This window comes from Rattus rattus, chromosome 1 (genome assembly GCF_011064425.1).
Source record: "Rattus rattus isolate New Zealand chromosome 1, Rrattus_CSIRO_v1, whole genome shotgun sequence".
NCBI lineage: Eukaryota > Metazoa > Chordata > Mammalia > Rodentia > Muridae > Rattus > Rattus rattus.
This window is the reverse complement of record NC_046154.1, coordinates 42,182,486-42,194,903: the sequence shown is the minus strand read 5'-3', so window position 1 is coordinate 42,194,903 and position 12,418 is coordinate 42,182,486.

Below are 12,418 nucleotides of genomic sequence, written 5' to 3'. Positions count from 1 at the left end.
TCCCCAACTCCCCACAGTAGGCTGTATAGTGTTAAAGAGTCATAGTGTTAGAGAGATGCACAACGTTCTTCCCTTTTTACAGGTGAGGAAGTGGGACTCACAGAGGATCCACTGGGTAGAAATGGGCAACAGGAAGAAATAGCCCTGAGGTTCCCATCCATGATTCCACATCCCATTTGTGGATACGCAAGGTTCCTTTCATCCTCCTGGGCTATTTCCAATTGGCCTAGGGATATTTGGCTAAAAACCCAGGATCTAGAGGGCAGCCCCTCCCCACCTACTGGTCTACCCCAGCCCAGCTGTGTAAACAGACTCCAACTGAGCTGTTCTATTGAGGGTTGGGGGTAGGATATAAAAGGTCTGACAGGTTAGGGTGAGCTAGGCTTCCTGTGAATAGTTCCAACCCCAAGGTAGCATAGAAAACATTTTTCCTATGGCCAGGAGAGGGGCTATGGCCCTGACACCAAGTCAGCCAATGATCTAACAATAAAAATAACTGTTCACCACCTGCCCCTGCTCCAGGTTCACAGGGGCCTTGCTTGAGCGGCTATTCAAAGACCTGGCAACACAATCCAAGCTTTTTATATGTGTTGTCACACTCTATGATGGTCGCCACTGCAGCACAATGCCTGTGAGTGCCACCCCTCACAGGCAAGAAAGAATGCCTGAGGACCTCACTGGCCAAGTCTTCCTACCTGATCACATCTTTTTCCCTCCATTTTCTTTGTGCCCCAGAGTCACCCTTCTGCACCACTAGCTTCCTCACCCCTTTCCCCGTTATTAGGCCCAAATGCAAGGCCAGAATCTCAGCAGACATTACTGTAAGGATCCTAGCAAAGGTTACACAGAAGTCCCCAACATCAGCGTGGGTGCTGGAGGCCACACAGAGATCTCTTGCAGGGTACCACTGCCTAACACTCACAATCAGTACTTCCCAGCATACATTTCCTTTGCTGAGTGATTATTTTTCCTGAAGGACCACATAATCCCCATGTAGGAACAACCAACCACAAAGGCCAGCAACCAGCCGCAAAGGCCGCTGTGTTCGCACTAACACAAACACAAGCTGCTACCCCCCAGCCAGCACCATGAGACGCACGCGCTCAGCATCCGCACTTGGCTCTCAGACAAGCCGACACAGCCTCGCACATACCACCCAGGAAGTCGGGAATCCACCCTGCCCAAGGGCTGACACCAGCATAAAGGGAAGCATAACCTTGTCAAGGGGGAGCCTTCCCTCCTCAAAAGCTGCTTAAAAGCTTACCACTTGGAGATCAGACCCCATGAGTCAGGGAAGCAGTGTGTCTTAGCAGGAGGGGACTTCCTAGCCCAGGAAAATGTGCTCTGTCCTTCCTATGAATGAAATGTCGATCTGTAGCCAGTGTGACCCCGATTCTGGAATTCTCAAGGATTTCATTAGCCCCCTCATAGACATTTAACGCCCACCTACTATGTGCTCAATCGTTAGGAGGAAGCATAGGGTAGCAAATTAAGTAATGTCTGGAGTCCTGCCTCAATATTGATGCCTGATAAGGATTACACAAACATTTCTTCCTCACGTCAGACGTTCAGTTTTTGTTACAGATACAAACACTGGGACCCAGAGATTCTATGTGAGTCCTCCAAGGTGAATGATTACAGCCTCTCTAAGCTGATGCACTGCAATCCCAACCTCCCAGGGATGTTTTAAGGCTGCATGAGTTAATCCATGTAAAAATTTGAAAGGTGCCTGCCACAAACTAAGAAGTTGTCCATAGATGTTCCATCATAACTGATGTGCCTGTTAAAAAATTCTTTGTAGGAACATAATCAAATGACTCAAAATTCAGCTCCTCTCTTAACTCCAGCTGCCATATGGTCCTTTGGTTTACAGTATTTCCAACAAATAGTTTTTGATGTCAGCTCTATCCCAGGAATATGAGAAAGCGGGATCAGGCTTGGATCCAGTGATCTAAGTCTCCTCCGTCCAGGCCCTATCTCTCCCTTCCCAGTTCTTTCTCTCCCCTCTCTTGAGCAAACACTTTCCCTAACCACCATAAACAATACACACGTCTCCATGGTATTCACCCCAACCCTGCTGCTCTGCATTCTTTGTTCAGATGAAAAGCTTTCCCTCACTGCTTCCATGGTCTCTTAATTCCAGCAGGAGTACCCATGGGTCCCGCTCAAGGACAGATCTGGAGAGGCCTGTGCCCTGGGATGTAATATAAATCAGGTGGCTTTCACCCCAGAGTCATTCTGACTATGTGACCTTGAACTCCTTGAATCTAAGCTTGCAGATATGAAAAGTGTGTGAGTTATCTCCCACCGTTTGTGTGGGATAAGAGATCACGAGGAGTGCACTCTTCTTCACGCTTTCAATTCACACACACGGATTACATTGAAATCTATTTTCTTTATTTTCTTCCATAAGCTTTTCATGAATTTTTATGCCTCCTATACCTTAACCATACTAAAATCCAATTTAAAAAGCGGCAATCCAACACTCAGCCAACATATCAAGTCATTTTGAATTTCATTTCAAAGTGGTCCGTGAAATGTTCTGAAAAATCTCAAATTCCTAGGGAATAAGCCCATAACCCTCTTTGAGACCTCAGCTCAATTTTGCCTCCAGCCTGTAGTCACACCCTTCCCATCTTTTGAGGCTTGGCTCCAAATTGAATGACAACTGTGGTGTCACAATGCGTTTACTATGAGCTCCTTGGGGATACAGGCTAGAGCTGACTCACTATGGAATTTAAAGAAGCATCAATACGTCTTTAAATGAACTATGATCTGTTTTCGTTCTCCATCTCTCCAACCATTCAGCCACCCACTCATCGCCTGTGAAATAAGCACTCCGCAATAAAGGAAATCCATTCCCTCCGAAGCAGAGAGCCTTTGCCTCATTTAGTTAGGAGACAAAAGTGCCTTCTTTCCTCTCCTGAGATCCTTTCCACCCAACTCTTCCTCCTTTAGTGGTTCCAGCTGCCTTCTCGATTTCCCAGCATCCTTTTCCATTGCTAGCCATGCAGAACCTCACACTTCCATGCAGGTAGGAGTTCCTCAAAAGGAACAATGTCCTGTGGTCCACAGCTGGAGGCCTTTAAGGATATTTGAATAGGCCTTCCACCCCCTTCACACACATACACACACACACACACACACACACACACACACACACACACACACACCTTGGCCTTTCAAGCTCCAGGGTGACAAATCTAATCCCAGTCAGATAAGGAAGTTAAATTGTCTTGTGCACATTTGGCAAGGGGAAGAGAGGAGGGTGGGGGAAGGCAGGATCTCACCTAGTGACAAAGCCCCTCTTATCTGCAAGTTCTTAGAAGCAGGGGAGAGGTGCTCTCAGAGGCTGGGAACCAGAGGGCAGCTTTTCCTTACCATAGTTTCAACATATTTCAGTAGGAGAGACTACCTGGCCCTAGGAAATATTTGTCTCCAAAGAAGGAAAAAAAAATCCCACAATGTTCCTGCCAACGGGTACAGCATGGAAATAAAGGCTGAACACAATGCTTGCAGACTTCAGGCCTGATGTGGAATCCAAGACCTGTATTTGATCCCTGAGCACTCTCTATGATGTCTGACTAAGCAAAGGAGCCTGGTGCACCTATCTGTATGCTTCCCAAGATGTGGAAATCACTACTTATTTTCTCTGTCTGCCCCAAGCAGCACATTATAACACTGAACCCTCTGGTAAGTAGAGTGTGTCATCAGAACTGGAACCTCTTCCCTCTGCCCCTCCCACTGGTCCTAGCTCTGGTGTTTGTGATGACACAGGACTTCTTTGACTGTGATTGCTCCAGAACACAGCCCTGACAAGAATTAGAGGTGATATTAGGTACCCGCAAAATTCAGTTCCTAAAGATTATTTTGCTATAGAAATATCACCCAGAAGGCAAAAATAGACTGCTGTTTGATGAGGAGGAGTCCAGTATTAAACCAGGTGAGATATCATGTATCTTGAACCAATCAGAAGCTAGGACAGAACAAGTCAAAGACAGGTTGTGCTATATTTTGGAGACTGTCTTAGTCAAGGTTTCTATTCCTGCACAAAATATCTTGACCAAGAAGTAAGTTGGGGAGGAAAGGGTTTATTTAGCTTACATTTTCCACATTGCTGCTCATCACCAAGGAAAGTCAAGACTGGCACTGGTCAGGAAGCAGGAGCTGATGCAGAGGCCATGGAGGGATGTTACTTACTGGCTTGCTTCCCCTGGTAAGCTCAGGGATGGCACCGTCCACAATGGGTCCTCTCCCCTTGATCACTAGTTAAAAAAATGCCTTACAGTTGGGTCTCATGGAGGCATTTCCTCAACTGAAGCTCCTTTCTCTGTGATAACTCCAGCTTGTGTCAGGTTGACACACAAAACCAGTCAGTATAGAGACTGATAGGAAGTTGTGCTGGATGCTGGAGATTCAATGCAAGGTCATAATAGATACAGAAGACTGATGGGATGACTGATGCTGGATGTTGCTAACCGATGGGATGCTCATTCTGCCTGTTGAAATAGGAAAGGCTCCCTTGGAGTATATGAGAAAAGGAGCCGCCATGCTAAGGAAGGACTTTTTATTCCTCTCTTAGGCTGAGTAGTTATAAGAACGATGGAAATTCAAAAACAGAAAATAGAAACAGTTCTCCACCTCCAAGACCTGTGCCTTCTTCTCCCCAGGCAAATGTGTACCTCTTCCCTGGTTCTTCCCCAAGGCTGCTCTCATCCTTGCCGATGGAGGTCAGGAGTTGCCCTTATTCTTTGGAGCGTCCCCAACTCCATCCTGCTTTGTCTATAACCTACATGCAACACTGGTTGTGACTGGTGCAGAGGCTGCATATCTAAAGAGTAGGAGCCCATCATCTGTATATAAATAGTAGAGGTCAGCCTTACTTTAGCCAGGAGACCCAGAGCTTTGCCCTGACCCTGCCAGTGATTTAATTTTTTTTCTAGGGTGATTTTGAGCCAATCTAGTTTTGTCTCCAAGATTTGGCTTCACTGTTTAAGGGTCACAGGAGAATTCTCAGGCATGGTAAACCCTAAAATCCTCCATGATGATCAGGAAGGTACCACTGGGTTTATTTGGTGGGGCTAATTCCCCTTTGGCCATCAGAACAGACCATTGTCTTATTTCCCTCAGAGAACCTTCATTACCCTCCCTGCCTATCACCAGACTATTTCTGAGTTCTGGGAACCAAATGAAGAATGTGTTCAACTGTGAGCTTGGCCAAGTTAAACCAAAGTCACCTTTGCTATTTTAAACCTCTCCCCACAGGGCAGCCGGTGGATGGGAGAAGTAAATCCCTGCTCTTTTCTGAGTCCACTTTGCAGTAGCTTAATCCCCCAAGATTAAGGTCCCACCCCTCATCCCCAAACCACCCCCCACCCCGTACCAGTTTCTCCTTTCCTCTAGGTCCTCCCCAGAGGCTACTTTAGGCAGACTTGGAATGTGCAGTTCCCCACCCCCAATAGCCTGGCTATGTATGCACCCTCTCTGGGGACACTGTTGTTTCCCAGAACTAATCTCTGTTGATTAGCCCAGTCTTTTCTACCGGGTCTAAGTCCTGCAGTATAGAAGTCTCAGGCCACCCAGGTTAAGGACCCTAAGGCACAGGGTAGCCAGAGATGAGCTCAGCCAAGACTTGGAGGTAAGAATGGAAGTTGAATCTAGTGGTCGAGCTTTTGAGTCTTAGGATGCCAAGGTGTGAAGGTGTGACTAGACCCTCAGGGTTGAGTTGACATAAACCACAGTTGTAAGACTAAGAAAAGGAGATTTAAAGAAAGCAATAGATCTAGGGCTCAGACCCAGGTTTCAGTTGTTTTTCACTGCCTTCCAGTCTCAAGATTGACCAGTGGCACATGTAGATAAATACGCATGCACTAAACAAAGCACATAAGACTTTGTATGCACTAGGGACTATTCTAATAATGTTGTCAATACTGTCTCATTTAAACCTTGCAAAAAAAAAAAAAAAACAAAACAAAACAAAGCAAAACTAAAGATAGGTTCTCCTACCTCCAAATTATAAATAAGATTAAATCTGCAAGACCTATAAGAAGTCCTTCACTTATCCTGCACTGGTTCATTTGACAAAAGAGAAGTCAAATTATATCCAGTGTAGAGAGCTGGGGATCCAGGACCCCAGCAAGCAATGGGCAAGCAATGAAGCCTGGAGAGTATCAAGATCATTGGAAGTAGGGGAGATGGCCCCAAGGACAGCCAGCTACACAGACGCACGCTGCCTGGTACACATGGTGTGCAGCTCCAGGAAATACCATCTGCTGTGCCTTCCATGCGAATTGTGCCTGGTGGGATTGGCAGTGCAGCGGAGCCCCCAGCTTCACCCGCACAGGCGACTGCCAGCCAGGTGTGTGTCACAGTCATTTAGTGGGGCTGTTGCGTTCCAGAATGAGGAATCCTCAGCCCACAACGGAGGCCTTGCCAACCCCAGAGGTAATGCTCCCCAGCTGCAGCCGCAGCCCCCACCGATTCAGCACGACATCACACCAAGGGGAGCCCATGGGTCATATGTCTAGACAGTCAGACTGAAAAGGACACTTAGCATCTTAGGAGACGTTTCCTGCATTCCTCCCACCTTCAGGAATGGAAACTGAGCTAACAGCAGCGAATTTGTTCTAATTATGAGGAAACAAGGAGAATTGAACAGGAGTTGCTCAAGGCTAAGGTCTTCCAAAGCTTTCTCTGGCCCTCTCTGCCTTTTTTCATCTCCTCAGCAAGAAGTGCCCACTGTGCTAGATCCTGCTGGGGCTCTGCCCTGAAGCACTGACAGCCTAAAGGAATAATGGACCCACGGCCAGGTCACAATTTTGCAGGTGCCATCCCACAAGAACTCTTGGGGAAAGGAGCACAGAGAAACACAGATTCTCCAAAGCCAGGCCTGAAAGCTGGCAAAGCTTGTGAGTAGAGTGCAGGAGGGGTTCTCTGTCCTCTTGTACCCCATACTGAAGGCCCCTTGCTAGGATGCCCTGATCTCTTAAGAATACATCGATGGCCCTTCAGAATTTATTTTCTTTTTTTTTTTTTTTTTTTTTTGGTTCTTTTTTGGAGCTGGGGACCCAACCCAGGGCCTTTGGCTTCCTAGGCAAGCGCTTTACCACTGAGCTAAATCCCCAACCCCCAGAATTTATTTTCTTTACACATCTCAACAGAGGACTAAACCTGGAGTCAAGGCAACTCCTTCTCTAAGAAGCTTTTACACGTGGTTCACCCATTATTCTACCTCCAGGATGCATGTGTACATGTGCGTGCGTGCATGCATGCGTGCATGCGTGCGTGTGTGTGTGTGTGTGTGTGTGTGTGTGTATGTGTGCACGTGCACATGTGTGCACGTGCACGCATGCATGTACCTGTGAAATGTTCCAATGTATTCTTGCTCTTAATTTTATTTCAAGAAGTAGTTGGGTATAATGATTGAGAACAGGGACCCTGTAATCAGACATTCACAGTCAAATCCTGACTGAGAACAGGGACCCTGTAATCAGACACTCACAGTCAAATTCCCAGCACTCACAGTCAAATTCCCAGCTATCCTTGTATGACCTTAAGCAAACTTCTTAGCCTCAGGCCCACTCATTGGAGCAATTGACAGTTACTGTAGAAACTGTGTAGCCTTAATAAAGGGATTCATAAGAAGAGCTTAATCTCGTGCTTGACCACTAATACTGTGACCAGCCACAGTTTGCCGCCAGCCTCAGTGGCTTAGTTAATAAGATGGTCCCTGAACTCAGCTCAGCTGTGTAGATACTTGGTTGGGTTTTGCCAGGTGTGGAGGATATGAATGTTTGGCTTTTTTATGCATATACATATAAAAGCCATAAATATAAAATTTCAAGTATATGATTCAGGGGTATAAAGCACTGTCCACAGTGTTGTTACCACCCTCCTTATTATCCATCTTTAGTACTTTTTGATCCCAAACATAAACCCAACTCCTTAAACAATGACTCCACATTTCCTTTCCTACCCACCCAGCCTCCTGGTAACCACTCCTCCACATTCAGACTCTATCAATGGCTTGCTGTAGAAATGTCACAGAAGTAGAGTCAGCGGTTTTTATTCTTGTGCTTCTGACTTACTTAGCTTGTCGTTTTCAAGTTCCATCCATATGTCTTTCCTCCCTTGTAAGGCTGTGACGATTCTATTATGTGTATGTCACATTTTGCTAGGCTTTCATCACACGGTACACTTCTATCACTTGACTATTGTGACTCATGCTGCCATAAGCATGTGGGTATATAATATCTGTTTTTGGCATGTACACTGAAAAATGGAATTTCTGGGTTAAAGTTTGAGGTATCTACCATCCTGCATCTCGCGGCATTGCACTAAGTGCTAGTGTTGCCTTCTCTCAGCACATGTGGTCTTAAAGCGGCGTCAAAGGCTATAAGAAGTGTGCTGAGGGCTCCTGGTATGCTACCATGGAGCATCCTTGAGAGCAACGGAAGCAGAATGCAGTACACTGAGGCAATTGAGAAGGATGTATGCTCGAAGTAGAGATAGTGGACTCATTGCTTTTGTATTGCTGTAATGAAACACCTTGACCAAGCGGCTTATGAAAGAAGCGTATAGCTGGGCTCATGGTTCCAGAGGATTAGGGTCCATGATGGCGGAGCGAAGGGATGGCAGCAGGAATAGCTGGGAGCTCACCTCAAGCAGGAGGCAAAGAGCAGATTGGAAATGGCAAATCTCTTAAAAACCTAAAAGTTCACCCCACCCCCAGTGACAAACCTCCTCTAACAAGGCCATACTTCCTTTCCCAAACAGTTCCACCCACTAGAAAGCAAGTTATTCAAAGATATGAGCTGGTGGGGATCTTCTCATTCAAATCAGCACAGAAGGATCTGGAGGAAATACCGAAGGGGGTGTGAGAAGTCAGAGGGTGGGTCTTATAAGGCATGGCTATTGCTTTTGGGCATCTCCCAAGTAGAGCAGCCAGTCCCAGAGCTAGAGTGGAGAACATGGAGGGAATCTCCTGGGAACCTGAGTCCCAATGAGGAAAGGGAAGGCAGAACTGTCCAGAGACAGCTCCAGGTCACTGGAGGGATGGACAGAGTGCAGGAATCCTCTTGAAATGAAAAGCTAAAGGACACAGGAGTGGTGGGGTAGTGGTCCTCACAGTCTCCATGACCCTGAAATCAGTGCAGTGGGCAAGTTTGTGATTTTAAGATTCTGTGCTAGACCCCAGGTGAAAGCAAAGATTTCTCTGCCCCTTTCTTCCCTCTTGCTCCCTTCCCACCACCAGTCCAGACGAATTCTGCCCTCGCTTCTCTGTATTGGCAAAGACACTGTTCGGCCCCCGTGGGGATGACCTTCATTTCCAAGCTCTGGTTGCGGATATTATGTGATTAAGTTTCTGTGGCTCCCTTCTCCCCTTTCAGTGGGAAATAATATTATGTGCTTGCAAAGGAAGACTGCAAGGAATAGTGGCTAGGTGTGTCTCCTCCCTGGCCTCTAAAGGATCCCCTACCCCCCAGCCCATGTCCCTACACAACAGACTCTTACCCAAGCACAGAGCCGACTTTAGCCTAGGACATCTTCTCAAACTTTTTTTTCACTCAAATAAATCCTAACTTCTTAGAGCTCATTCAGAAAGCCAATAAAATAGTCTTCCTCCTCCGCCCTCTCCTCTTCCTCCTCTGAGGTGTGGTCTGCTGGGAGCCTCCTCATGCCACTATTTATAGATGTTTATCAAGAACTTACTCTGCACCAGAACTACCCTAGACACTGGGCTACATTAATAATAAGCAGTAGTCATCTTTCCTATCACTGTGTTTACATTGTAGCCAGAAAGAAAATAAATGAACATAGAAACAAAAAAACATACATAGCTACTCAACTTAGGGATGGTTGTAAAACATATCAAACAAGGTCTAGTCTATGCCACGACAGAACAGCAGCTCTCTAGGGGACACCTGACTGAAGACCTGAGTTACGACAAGAGCCAGCCACAGGAGGACCCTGGGAGAGAAGGTAAACAAATGATGAGGTTCAAACCTGAAGAACTTGGTTTGTTCAGGGGGAAAAAGTCACTGTGGCTGGAACATGGAGACCAAGGGGAGAATGGGTGGTATAACATGAGGAAGACAGGCGAGGTGATGGAAACCATGATAGGGACTCCAGTGGGAAGCCAAAAGTGATGTACAACACAGTTTTATGATGTGCAACAGATCCCTGGCTCCTACATAAAAAAAATAGACTGCAGTGCAAAGACTGGACGCAGAGAGAAAGAAGCTAGAAGCTGCTGCAGTAGAATAAGCCCCAGGATGGTGGGCAAGGCTTTGACTGCAGCAATGTGCACGGTGAATCTGACAGCAGACTAGGAACCCTGACACTTCCTCAAATTAATGTTTATTTGCCCCAAGGGCTTTAAAACAGCAGTGTGAAAGACCCATTCAAAACATTTCATGGGACCTTTGTAGAAATGGTCTGATATTTGGCCACTGTAGTTTCTCCTTTCCTATGTCAGAAGCAGGTTGATTTCTAGCTTGAGCTATTCTGAGGTACGTTCTGCCTATCGGTTCTCTGGATATCAGTTCTCTGCCTATCACATCTCTGGATCCTTAAGGGGCAGAGTCAGGTATCTAGAGACTGGCAAGCAATCATTTTATCTCACTCTCTAAGTTACACTCAGCCTTCTCCACCGATGGGACTTAACCCAATCTGATCAGTTAATAAGAAGAAATGCCTATCCTTCTCTTAAGCTCCCCTAAGACTTGGCAGAGAGGTTTAAATGCTTAACCTAGCCATGATTAGAGTTGTTTGCCATTTTGTTCCGGACTCAGTTTCCCTCTCTGGTGGGACAGAAGACTGGACTCAGTGATTTACAATGTCTTCTAGCTCTGAAGCTCTCTGGCCTGTTTATAGTACTCTGTTTCCACTCAGAACCCCTTGTACATCTGCTCCTCATGGAGAGAACAAAGCCGCAGTGTCTGGATGGAGCTGGTTCTGCACCGGGCCTCAGTCCCACAAGCAGAGAGGCCCAGTCAGAATCCTCTGAGGAGGGCAGCAGAACCCGACTATGGTCTGCTCTGCCCTGTGTGTTCTGGAAAGCGCCAGCGAAGCCCACATTCCCAGCCCACGCGCTGGAGCAAGCCGTCCTCTCTTTGAAACTTAAGAAAGTAGCAGGAACAGCCATTTACCTGTCACATGGTTTTCATAATTTCCCTGGCACCTTCGCTAATCATTGAAGCGGTTTCAGCAGGCACTGAAGCAAGCTTCAGGTCTGACGTGAACGTGCTGGACCGCAGCTCTTTTACAGTGAGATCTTACAGGACCCCTCCGTGTCCAGCCACGGGAGATTGCTTATGAATATTTGGGGGTCCTGATGAAATCCAGCAAAGTAACTGAGTCTCAGGAAGATAAAATCCATGATGCTTTGGGAAGTAAAGTCACTATAAGGCTAACTCTATGCTAGAAACACCCAGGGTGGCTGAAGGAGAGAGGAACAAAGAATTGCAGACAGCTGAGACTGAGTGACTTGGGGGTGACAGGGAGGCAAAGTATTCAATATAGGTCCATGTAGACTCAAAATGAGACTCTTGTGTTCCCTTTCTCCTGGGGATCAATGTGTGCAGTGCCCAAAAGGACAAGGGACACAGTGAAAGGATTTTAACCTCAATCACTTCCCAGAAGTCCAGACTCTAGGGAGCCAAACACTGTGGTTTCAGGGGACTAGGTGGTTTCAACAGCTGAGGCTGCAGACCAGGTGTGCTGTGAGGCTCTCCGGGGCATCTGTTTCCTCATCTGTGCAGTGGGGTCTACAATGCAGAGGGGTTAAGGACAACCCATAGCTGGTTCAAAACACTCTCTAAAGTTCTCGAAGGCTGTATTTGTGGTGGTGGGAGGAGTGACATCAAATACGGGCTAGAAAACTGCTTCACTCTGTGCCTACCTCTCAGCCCCGAGCAAGGGTTGGGATAACAGACCCGGATCCTATTTGGTACCCAATGGCCTTCTCAGTCTCCGGGGTGGGGGTGGGGGGTTGGAGGATGCACTGGTACAGCAGTTTTCCTTGGGTAGCCAAAGAGTCTGAACCCAGTGAATTTCCACAAGCCCGGAGGGCCCCACTCAGAGCCTCACACCTAGGGGAACTTGAGATGTTGGCCAAGTTCAGGCTGTGGGAGGGAAACGCAAGTGCTGTGTCGGCTGGATTTGGTGGGGAAATGGGCCTCCAGGGTGGAAAACGAAAATAAAGACAGGGATTCTTGCTGGAGCTTGTTCACAGAGAGATACAATCCTCAAAGCCTCCTTTCCCCCATCTCAGGCTTCGGTTGGAGAACTGAGTTTCTAAATCAGGCCCAGCAGAGACCCACCTCCTCCAGGCAGCCTGCATGGATAATTCTAGTTCTATTAGTGTTAATACACCTCTCCCCCCCACCTTGAAATATGAGTTCTTACACTTGTAACA